Below are 12,441 nucleotides of genomic sequence, written 5' to 3' on the forward strand. Positions count from 1 at the left end.
CAACCATCCATCAGTAATTCACTGGAAAAGGGTTTCTTCTATGTCCAGAAAAACTTAAAGCTTCTGGGGTAGCAAATGACTTCCTTTTCACATATGCTAAGTCTTTGAAATAATAGTCAGTCCTTGATGTATTCACCCTATGATAGAGTTGTAAGTCAAATGATAATAGATTTCAATACTAAGAGGTCCTTAGAGGCTATCTAATCCAATTTCTTCATTTTACAGATAAGTAAATTAAATCTCAGAGAACCTAAGTGATTTGTCCAGTCAGACAGGTAGCCAAGAGAAGACCCAAGATTTGAACCCAGATCCTCTAATCTCGAATACAGAGAGATCTTTCTATTATACCATTATGGCTCCTTCCAAAGTCTGCTGCTATGTGTCAATTTTCATTTTGACATCTTCCAAAGGAAAGTTCAGATGCATTTGTAGTATAGGAGTTCTGTTGTATTTAATATTGTTTTATTATATGGGCTCTGAAAATCTATTTTGTTCTAGGAAGGTATTTGCTATATTGAGGTTAGTCATCATGGAATTTGAACTCTGTACCTCAGCTTTCCTTATCAGAAAATATATAATGGGCAAAATGCTCTCCAGGTAACAGAGTTTTTACTCTAAAATTCCTTGGTTTTAACTCTAGTAGTTTTAAATGCTATGTCTATTTCGTTGGGAAATTAGGTGCTAAATACAGCACATTTCTTTATTTAGCTATTCTAGGATAAAACTGTTTTTCTAAAAACATACCAGAGGCACCATAACTTAGTGATAGAATGTGTGACTGGAATCCCAGCTTTGACATAATATAGCTGACTTTGGGTGTGTCATTGAACTAATCTGGCTTCCTCACCTGTAAAATGGGAATGATATCTGAAGGATCTACTTAACAAAGTTGTTGTGAGGCTCAAGGGGCACCAAGCATTTTTTTTAAGGTCTAAAAATAAGTTAGTGAAAATGTTAAGTAGCTTAAAATATATTTTTAAAAAAACATCTTAGGGTCATAGATTTCGAACTTGAAGGGACCTTAGACATCATGTAATCCAACATTTTTCTTTTTCAGTTGAGGAAACAGACACCCAAAGAGTTTAAGTAACTTGTTCAAGGTTTCTCAGAAAATGAGGAGAAGCAGGATTTGAATCTCAGCCCACTAACTCCAAATATATTATTCTTTTCACCACATCCTCAGTGTCTTTCCCCACATATTTCAGAACTTTATTTTGCATGTCTCTGACACACTTATCAAGGTTCACTGTGTATAATAGTTAACTGAGAATGAATAGTAGTCTTCCCCCAATCCCTAATAGATTTTAAGTTCTAAGAGAGGCAGGACGCAGTCTTACCTAAACTTTGTACCTCCCTGCCACCTAACTCCGTGTGCTGTATACATTAAGTGCTTAATAAATTTGCTTTGCTGAATTGAGCTTATATGTCCTAATGAATATTATTTCCTTCAAAGTAGACATCCTATGAGGCTATAGCCACATTTCAACAATGCTCATACCTTAAAAGAGCTGTCTTCAAAACAAAAGTCACATTCTATTGTATATCCTCAAATGCCAAAATCCTCATACTTTGAAGATTGATCTGATTTTGAAAAATAGCCACAAATCATTTGGAGACAATTCCAATGAATACCACTGGTGATTAAGCTAGGTATGTGAGGGACAAAAATAAGACATGATAAAGAGTCTATTTTCCCCCAATTTTCCCATAAACTCACTCTGAATGCAATTCCAAAAGAGGTTTCTAGAATGTTTTGAGAATAACAGCATTACTAGAATCAGTGTGAAGCTTTTCAAGGTACCAACTTTGAAGCACAGCTTTCATTTGTTTGTATAAATTCGAATATCCTTTTTTATTCCTTTTATTTTATAGGTATACCTTGTATACACAGATTATAGGGATGAAAATATTTTACATGGGATAAATGTTAATACAATTTTCCTATTTATTTTTAGTTCACCTATACTATGATCAGAACCAAAATTTCTATAGTACTTCAAAGCTTACAAAGTTATAGATAGATATAGATACAGTGTGTATGCATATATATAGATGTGTGTGTATATATATAAAGCATATATAGATTGTGTATGTATATATAGTATATATGTGCGTGTATGTATATATAGATGTCTATGTAGAGATCTATCTGTATATTTATATCTCATTTGATCCTCACAACAATCCTGTGAGGCATATGCTTTTATTAACCCCATTGTACAGATGAGAAGACCAAGGCTGACTGAGGCTAAGTGACTTGCCCAGGGCAACAAAGCTAGTAATTGTCTGAGACAGGATTTGTCCTCACATCCTCTCATCTCTAAGTCCCATGATTTATCCACACGTGTCAACTTAAAGCTGGGTGTGATCGAACTTTCTTATCACCAAACATATTGCACTTCAGGGCTGGGAGTCCAAAGGGTAGACAAATCACCTTGTTCTAATCAAACTGGTGAAATTTCTATCACCTACTGAATTTCAGCTCCTTTACAAAATAAGGTCACTAAAGATAGCAGTAAAGTCCCCCCCCCCACCTTGATTCTATCCTTTAAAAGATGATGCAGACTCCTTTTGAAGAGTTCTAATACTCTTCCTGAACAGCAAAATTCCCATGTGAATTCATTGCCTCAGTTTCCACTGAGGAGTGGGCATATTGACCCTGGCTCAGAGTGAATGTCAATGGTCACTGTTTCTCTTTTGGCAGACAACCCTGAGGGTCTTCCCCTTCCAGGTTGATTTTTTTTTATTAAAGGAGCCATCCCTTGACTCACTTCTTAAAGAGCCCTATTCACTGAATGGGCATTACATCACTCAAAGTGAGAACCTGAAAAGACCTTAGCTTCAAAGGGCTGAGGTTTCCCATTGCATCCTGGGCCATCTCAACTCATCCTGATGAATATCTGGCCACTGGACCCAGATGGCTCTGGAGGAGAAAGTGAGGCTGCTGACCTTGCACAGCCCTCCCTCATTCAAATTAAAGTCAACTGCAAGTCATGTCATCATCTCCCTGATGCTATGGTCCTCTTCAAGAATGAAGGACAAACACAACACCAACGGGGCGGGGAGGGTAGCTGTAGCAACTCTGGGGCCAATGTAACAATAATATAATTAAAAACAGTAAGTATGAGGAATATCAAGAAAAATGGAAAGGGATATTTGTTTTGCTTAACTATTTATTTGTTACAAGGGTTTTGTTTTTCTCCCTCCCCACAGGAAGGCTATAAAGTCATAAAAAGTTAAAAAAAAAAGCAAAACCAGAAGATCAGTATCCATTCTGCCTACAAACATATGAAAGGAAGATATAGGGGTAAATATAGGGGTAGTTGGATGGTGACAACAGAAAGGAATGTTAGAGGGAGGGGCAAATTGTCAAATCAGAAATGGTACGATTAAAGTCTAGTTCAATCAGTTAGAAATGCATACTAGTTTCTTCATTAGTAAAGGCCATAAAATGAGCTATTTTAAAAATTAAAAGGTAAGAAATGAATGCTGTGATTACCCTCTGAACTCTTGAAGTTTTCCTTAAGAACACTATCTTGTAGTTAAAACAAGATGAGTAGCAGATCCCAGCCTTGGCAACTGATTATGATTTTTGTTGTTAGTCGTTTCCAGTTGCATCTTACTCTTTGTGGTCCCATTTGGGGTTTTCTTGCCAAAGGTACTGGAGTGGTTTGTTATTTTCTTCTCCAGCTCATTTTACAGATAAGGAAACTGAGGCAAATTGCCCAGGGCTAGTTTGAGACCATATTTGAACTCAGGAAGATAAGTCTTTCTGACTTCGGGCCTAGTGGTCTATCCATTGTACCATCTAGCTGCCCCTAATAAATATGATGAGCTCAATGCTAATCAATAAATTACATCTTAAATTTCTCCCAATAGTTGCCCAATTAGAACAGAGTTCTTGTGTCCCTTGTCAACAACTCTGAGTTCCTTGGTTAAAGTGATCTTGAAAACTAAAGAAAGCGTGATAGAATTTACCAAATTAGAGACTATTTTAATTTAGTCTAATCTCATATTTAATTATAACAGAGGCATCAAATGCTAGTATTGAAGTATTATGAAATACTAATTGCCTTCATCAGGAGCTTACAGGGAAGTAGATTTAATATTTTTTTTCTTGAAAGGAAAAAAAATAACAATACCAACAGCGAACGGAAGGAACAGATGGCCTAGTTCACAGTAGCACCGATATAGGTTGTTAACCAATCTGAACTGAGAGGGAGGATGAGAAAAGACTTAATTTAAGCCTGGTCTTTTCTCTTGGCAGCTAGAAGGCCAGACAACCCAACCCTGTAAGAGACTTGGGTTTTCACCATCAGGTGGTGGACACGATGTACAATTGAATTCTAACTGCTTCTGTTAGGCTGGGAATAGCAGAAGTAAAGGCCTCCCAACTTTTGTTAAATCATTTGCTACAAAAACACCTTCAGGACTTTATGTCTTAAATAGCAACATGAAGCTGAGGACATGCTGGAAAAAATCTTCACAAGAGGAAATTTCTCAAGTTTTCTGCTTAAGAAATACAAATGGAAACAACATGCAAATGAGAATAAAATGTAGATATATTTATGACTTTACCAGTTGCATATGGGGCCACCTCTTACTTATGGTTTTATTTACAAGGAAAACAAGCTTGGGAAGCTGGTGTATATTTGGCTTCTATTCAAACAATTCCCTCGCTTCCTTGTATATATGATTCTTGGTGCCTAATGTGATGCATAAACCAAGCAAAGTACAATGAAGAGGTGAAAATAGACAGATATTTCCTCCTGAAAACTGCTTATTTAAGACATTTTTAAAAACTCAAGTTCCCAGATACTTTTTGTTACTCAATCAGTGTCAGTCATGTCTGATACTTCACGATTCCATTTGGGGTTTTCTTAGCAAAGATACTGGAGTGATTTGCCATTTTGTTCTCCAGCTCATTATGTAGCTTAGGAAACTGAGGCAAACAGGGTTAAGTCACTTGACCAGGGTTATACAGCTGGTGTTTGAGGCTGAATTTGAACTCAGATATTCTTCCCTGTTCCATCCATTCATTGCGCCACCTACCTGTTCTAGAAATGTTTTCATAGTGCTAAATCTCATTTAATTACCAGTCAAGTAGTAGTATGTCTCTGGAAATCACTGAGGTATTTATAAGACTAATTATAATAGGAGCTTATAAAAATGCCCCTTTGCCACAGAAACTGTTGCACAGAATTGAATTTGTACATACTTTCTTTAAAAGGAGTTAATAGGCTAGAGTGAACAGAGCAACAGGGAAGTGATAGTGGCCTGGCTTTTAGTAGAGGCTTTACTGCAAACTAGTTGTATGTGACCTTGGAAATCTCTCACTGCCTCCTGGCTGTTTGCTCATTTCTAAAATACAGAGCTTGTAATAGGGATCTCTACATTCCCTTCATACTCCAATATGACTCTATCCCACAATATTCAGGGTCAACAACTGTGTTATAATACTTTTAACATTGGAGTTAGAAGGTGACACTTTGCCAATGTTCCTTGAAAAACAAAAACTCTTACTTTACTATCCATCAGGAGGAAGGGAAAGGAATCAGCATTTGTATAGTGCCTACTAGGTGCCAGGCACTGTTAAGTGCTTTTTACAAATACTATCTCATTCTTCACAACAGTCTTGTGAGGTGGCTGCTATTATTTACAGTTAAGGGAACTGAGGTAAAAAGAGGTTAAGTGACTTGCCCAGGGTCACACAGCTAGTAAGTTCTGAGAATGGATTTGAATTCTGCTCTTCCTGATTCCCGGTCCAGTACTCTATCTACCAGTGTGGAAGATGGAGCAGGGAGGAATGAGGGAAGGGTTGAAAGAGGAATGAGAGATCAGAAGGGATTTTCTTCTGTGTTGAAGAATTAGCACGACTACACTGGAAATAACGCACCTCCCTATAAAATGATAATAATAAGAATATCAGTTCTCCTATTTGATATTTCCCCCAAGTACTTCAAACATGACTACCATCAGATACTGGATAAGCAGTCACTAGGCAAATAGCTGCCCACGGCTTAGCGTATAGAGATATGCAAATGAGGGACATTTAAAAATATTTGGAATACAAGAAAAATACAGGTCATGTGGAATGGAATTCTTTTGTTACAACTCAAGTTGCATTTATTAGTTATGTGACCCTGGGAAAGTCACGGTGTCTCAGTTTCATCATCTGTAAAAGGGGTTCAATCATAGCAACTACTTTACAGAGTCATTGTAAGGATCAAATGAGCTAACATATGTGAAGCACTTTGCAAACCTTAAAATGGTCTATAAATGCTAGCTATTCTTAGTAGTAGTAGTACTAGTAATAAGTTGCTACCTATTTTTTTTTAAGCATTTCCCTTTGGTTTATAGGATCAAAGAGAAGCAGAGTGATACAGTGGAGAAAGAACTGGCCTCAGAGCCAGTAAAACCTGGCTGTGGAATCCTGGATAAATCACTTAACCTTTTAATATCTGAGCCAACAAAGACAGTAAGTTACAGAGAAGGTGCCCATTTGCATTGACGTAGAGAGTTCCATCCTGAGATCTTAATATTAACAGATCTATTAAATATACTTAGTGACTATTTATTGAATATATACATAAATATATACACATATGCACAAAGAGAGAGGAGAAGAGAGGGAGGGGGAAGGGAAGAAGGAGGGAGGGAGGAAGGAGAGAGACAGCCCCTGAGACAGAGATAGAAAGAGAGAAAAGGGAAGAGAAGGAGGAGGAGACAGAAAGAAAAAGAAAAATGAGAGACACAGAGAGAGAAATGGGGAGGGGGGGCAGGGAGAGAGGGAGAGAGAGAATGTGTCAGTTGATCCAGAACTAAAAAGGACTTTAAAGAGACCTAATCCAACCCACTGAAGCCCAGAGAGGTTAAGTTAGTTGTCCAAAGCCACACAGTAACTACATAGTAGAAAAATAGAGAAAACAAAGGTATAGAGTAAACAGTCTGTTGTGGCAGCCTGATATTTTATAGAAAATCTCCTTTGACACTTTAAAAACGAACAAAAAACAACCTTGTAAGCCAAAACAAAAAATTTACTATGCAGAAGTTACAGGAGCACACGTATTTTTTGTATTAGAAAGGGGCTAAGTCAATCTCCTCTTTTGAAAGACGAAGAAACTGAGGCCCAGAGAGAGAATGTGATGTTAGATTTTCACAACTTAGAAATAACTGAAACTACCGAGTTGTCTCACCCCATATTCCCCCCTCCCCCCACCAAATGCTTCAAACATCACTACCCCGTCAAATACTAGATGAGCAGTTGACTAAGCAAACAGCTGCCTAGGACACATCATATATAGAGATATGCAAATGATGGACATTTAAAAATATTCTGAATACAAGGAAAATACAGGTCATATGGAATGGAATTTTTTTTGCTACAACTCAACATGTCATACTAAAGGCTCAAATCCTTAACAGCAATACACTGGGGGCACAATTTTAAAATCTTGCCTAAGGGTACACAAATACCTTGTCCCAGCTCTGACTGAACTCAAAAATGTAATTGTGGCATAGTGGAAAGAAAACTGTGCCAGGAGTCAGAAGACCTGGGAACGGGAATGTAGTAGGATTAGAATGGGTACCAGTAGGCCTAGGTTCTAGTCTCAATTTTGTCAGTTACTATCCATGAGATTTCAAGCAGCTTACAACATCTCTAGGACTTTGTTGCCTTGTCTGTAAAATGAGGACAAAAAGCAGAAAGGTGCCTACAGTCATAGAGCTTTATACGCGTTAAGTGAGAGACTATTTAAGAATGTTGCAAAAGTACAACAAAAATATAAGGTGGCAGCATGATTAATTAAGTGCCATTACAGTTCATCTACCCAAATTCCTAGAATTAAGAGTCATCAAACAATAAGCATATAAATGCTAACTATATGCCACTGCCAAACGAAATTAAATAGAGCATTTAAATAAACAAAAATTAATTTCATAAAGTACCTTTCCTGTAAGGAGACAGTTTCGGTGATATAGAAAGTTTAAAAGCTTTGATGCTTAATAAATATTCATGGAATAGAACTATAGATGAGAAAACTTCAGATGAGAGAGTAAGTGATACTCTCAAAGAGCTAATAATAAGCACCAAGGTAGGGGCTCAAACCCATGTCTTCCGACTCCTAATCTAATATATGTTCCACTGTGCCACAATCTCTATCAAATTATATCTGTTACAATACTTAAGCCTCTTACTTGATACTTCTTTTCCCCTAGGAGTAGTACTCATTGGAAATCATCACTGACATTACTTTTCCAGATTACAAATGGACCACCTCCCCCGTTTGCAGGGACTCCCGGTTAGAAAATTATCTTAATAAAAACATTCATTGGCAGCCTTCTACTTTATCACGTTAAAGTTACAAAGAAACACTCTGCTTTTCCAGCTAGCTGTAGAAACCATTTGTCCTCTTATCAAAAAAAAAAGGGGGTGGTGGGGAGAATTCTTTGGGTCACTGCTTATCACCAAAAATAGCACCAGAGTTTCCCGCTTCCCCACAACCGCATCCCCACCCCACCCCACCCCGCAAAAAACCAAAACCCTGAAGCTTGGCCTCTACCTAAGAGAAGACACCTGGGTTTTGGTAGCAGACCGTCACAGAGTGGTGTCCCTCCCTGACAGGAATTCATCATGCTCCCTGGGCCTCCAAGAGCCTGCGTTTGTTGGGTTGTTTTCGTTTGGCTTGCATTACAAGCTGTGCCCTCTTACAGATTCTCTGCATAATTAATTACCCTTACCTAGTTCGGGGGTTCTGATCCCAGTAGGTTCAATGAAAGAATTAATTCACCTATTCAAGCAACTTCCTCTCATGAGCTTTATAATCAACTATGTCCTGCACAAGCCCGTTGGCGGGATGAGAACTGGCAAGTCTCATCTGCATGGATGTCTCATAAACAGACCTTGGCACTTGGTGCTTTCTCCGATCAGCCGGGACAATCATGTCAAAACCATTCCTAGATCTGCCCCCCCTCACTATCCTCATCCTGAGACGTTAAAGCATCATCTGAAAAGGTGTGTGTGGGATGGGGGCTGGGGGGAAACGTTAGTAGATTGCAGCATTCTCCGTCATGCCAACACCACTGCACCTGTTCAATCCAGCTCCGTCGCCAGTAATGACCAAAGGAAAGATTCGAAACCTCTCCTGACATCCTAAATGCCTCCTAATAAGTTTCCAGCTTCAAAACATGGGGAACTGGAGACCTCATCCTGTAATGCCAAACCTAATTTGGCACCTCTTCTACCTCTGGTGTCTCTAAGGGGTACCGGTATCTTCCATGAAATTCCACCCCCGCCAAGTCAACTCCGCTGGTGTCACTGCGGACCTGGTGGGGGTGAGGCGGGCACAGGGACACCGAGCCAAGCCGAGCAGCTGTTAGTCGCCGGCGGGAAAGTCTGCCTTCAAAGCTCCACCACCCTGCCCGCGCTCTACAAAGCCCCTTCCTCCTGCCAAACCAAGGCTCGCAAAGTCCCCTCGGGAGAATGGGAATGGGCTGGAGTGGCGGGGAGGAAGGGAAAAGGGACCAGGTTTGGGGAGAAACGAAGGAATCATCTCTCATCCCCCGAATGCCAAGGGCCCTGAGAAAGGGGAGGAGAGGGAAGGGGAAAGCAGCGCGGGCTAGAAGGAAAGAAAACTAGTCTCTTACCCTGGGGCAGGATCTCAGCGCCTCCGCTCCCCAGACCAGTTGCGCCACAGTCTGCTAGTTCCGGGGATGTTGCTGCTGCTGCGGCGGCGGCGGCGGCGGCGGAGGCTCCTAGACTCAGAGGCAGCTGTGCTGGCTAGAGGAAGCAGAGAGAGAGGCTGACGGGCAGCCGGCCGGGGCTGGGGGAAGACGAGGAGAGGTGGGAGGTGGATGGCAACGACGGCCGGAGCCTCAGAGCAGCTGGGGCCGGAGCTGGAGCTTTTCAGCCCTCTGTCCAAAGTCCCTCAAGACTGCCGCTCCGGAGTGTGCGTGCGTGTGTGTGTGTGTGTGTGTGTGTGTGTGTGGGAGTGCGCGCGTCTCTGATTCTTTTTCCTTCCTCCTGGTCCCCGGGGCCAGAGAGGAGTCACCAATTGCCTGGTTCTGGCGCTGAGCAGCAAATACCAGGCACAGTCTCTTCCTAAGGCAACAAAGTCTCTTGTAACGTAGTCTTTTCCTCAATCTCTCTTTCTCCACCTCCCACCCGCTCCTCCTGGTACAGAGCGTTAGAGGAAGCGTGAAACAACCGGCGTCGTCTGGGATCCGGAGGTTGTGGCTGTGGCTCCGGCCCCGGCCCGGGTGCAGTGCGCGTGTGAGTCGGTGAGAGCAGCAGAAAGACCAAACTGCGCTGCTGGGCACCGGAGGCCCCGCCTGCTGGCGGCCGCTGCCCAAGCTCTTCCCCTTTTCTCTCCTCCCCCTTTCTCCATCCCCACACACCCTGCAGGGAAGAGAGACCGGTTTGCAGCAACCACAACAGCAGTCTCGGGATCCGCCACCGCTGCTGCCTCTCGGTGTCCCAGAGTCTGTACGTGGGTGCTTAGACCACCACACCCCTCCTTCTCCCCGGAGGAGCGCAATCCCGAAAGATGGGTTGGTTTTCAACCTCCAGTGGCCTTGGACATTACAGTGATGGTGGATAGAATGGAAATGGGTTAGAGACTCTCTTCCTGGACGCTCTTAAGACTCTAGGGTGGGTTTAACAGCCTCTGATCTCCTACTCCAGCTGTGTTTCTCAAACTCCTTAACACCAGGGCTCCCCAGGCCGAGACTATGCATGAGTATCCTTTAGCCTGCAGTACAATCCGTCATCAGTGATTTCATCAATGTGGATACTCCTTTCACTAGTGCTGATCACAACCCGTACTGTCCTCATCCTTTGCAATTCATGGCCATGGTTTTTCAGCTAAATCCTCCATTAAGGCTCTTCCCAAGAGACTTAAGGGCTTTCTGGACTTTTAAAATTTCTTTTAATATCTAGAGGTGCCAGTGTATAATTCGTACAACCTAAACCCTGTCCATCTGTTGTCTTTCATTCTCCAAATTTAGAACTTTCCTAAACAGAAAAGGAAGTGGGCCAGTGTATGTATATGTGTGTATATGTATATGTATATCTATATAAAAGGAAGTGAGCCAATAGATATATAATATACTCTATAGTGGGCCATATATATGTATATATACACAGGTGTATATATACATCTGAAATGTATGTATACCCATATAGTGTTGCAAAAGTCTTAGTGCAGTTTTAAGCTAATAGTTTAACAGATATCTTTGACCTGTCACTTTCAGATGTCAGTTTACACCTACCATACCTCTTTCTATTTAGTTATTTATAGTTATTTATAGTTTGAGTTCTCCAAGTATGGTGGTGTTCCATGTTTCACAGCTATATGCTGTTGCCAGGTGAATATTATTGGTATGCTCCCTCTTCCTTAATCTCCATTTATCACTATTTATGCCAGTAACATGAGAGGAAGTATATTGGATAGTAGGTTGGGTTGGGAGTCAGAATGACAAGGGTTCAAGTATATCAACCAGCTGGGCAATTCAGTTAAATTGTCAGTTCCCCACCCTAGGCTGTTATCCAGCAGTAAGTTAAAGACAAACTACTTTATAATGCTACGTTATAGGTAGAGGGAGTTTCTACAGATATTGAGTCACAAATCTCCAAAACAAAACCAGTAATACCTAGTTCATAACAAAGACCACATTTATTGCATTCTAGAGTCTCACCTCTATATCAAATGAAAATGGAAGAGGGAAAGTTTTGCAAGCTAGTTTCTCCCATTCCAGAAACACTTAGTTCTCCTCCAAATTATGATCTAGCCAAGAGATTTGGGTGGACTGAGAAGAGAATACTAAAAAGGAAGAATCAGTAGGCGGACAAGGTGATAATGGGAGATAGTCTGATAAAAAGGAGGGGGTGTAGCAAGAGAGCATGTAAGGCTGCTACACTGTTTGGGGAGATGGGTCATAGATGCAGTAAGATAGCTAGTTTGAGCTTCCTGACCTTGGGTTGGGAGGCAGGAGAACCCTAATTACCCCCACTGGAGAAATATCATCTTTCAGATTATTAATCAGTAGAAGCAAAGAAAGATATCAGGAGTGAGCCAGCTGGATCCAGTTAAGGGCATAATAATCCTTAAAACCTGGAAACTAGGTGGTGCGGTGGACAGAGAGGATGGCCCTGGAGTTAGGAAGACCTGAGTTTACATCTGGCCTCAGACACTCACTGTTTGGCCCCAGGCAAATGACTTAAGCCTGTTTGCCTCAGTTCCTCATCTGTAAAAAGAGCTGAAGAAGGAATCCCGAAAGCCCAAATGGGGTCTCAAAGAGTCGAACACAACTGAAACGACTGAACAACAACAAATCCTTAACACTTATCTTACTCCACCTCCCACCCACCCATCCCCTACACACCTCAAAACCCAGGTATATGGAACTTGCAATCCTCTCTAATTCTATGGGATTTAAATTATA

At 41.1% G+C, this 12,441-nt stretch overlaps 1 protein-coding gene across 1 annotated transcript in view; it reads right to left on the reverse strand.

The window, feature by feature from the left end:
* PIP5K1B (phosphatidylinositol-4-phosphate 5-kinase type 1 beta) overlaps positions 1-10,327 on the reverse strand; it is a 344,454-nt gene extending 334,127 nt beyond the window's left edge. Inside the window, exon 1 of the mRNA XM_036739202.1 lies at positions 9,646-10,327. The gene's annotated coding sequence lies outside the window, so the exon portion shown is untranslated. The remainder of the gene's footprint in view (positions 1-9,645) is intronic.
* Between the last annotated feature and the right edge of the window lie 2,114 nt (positions 10,328-12,441).

This window comes from Trichosurus vulpecula, chromosome 9, assembly GCF_011100635.1.
Source record: "Trichosurus vulpecula isolate mTriVul1 chromosome 9, mTriVul1.pri, whole genome shotgun sequence".
In the NCBI taxonomy this organism is placed as follows: Eukaryota; Metazoa; Chordata; class Mammalia; order Diprotodontia; family Phalangeridae; genus Trichosurus; species Trichosurus vulpecula.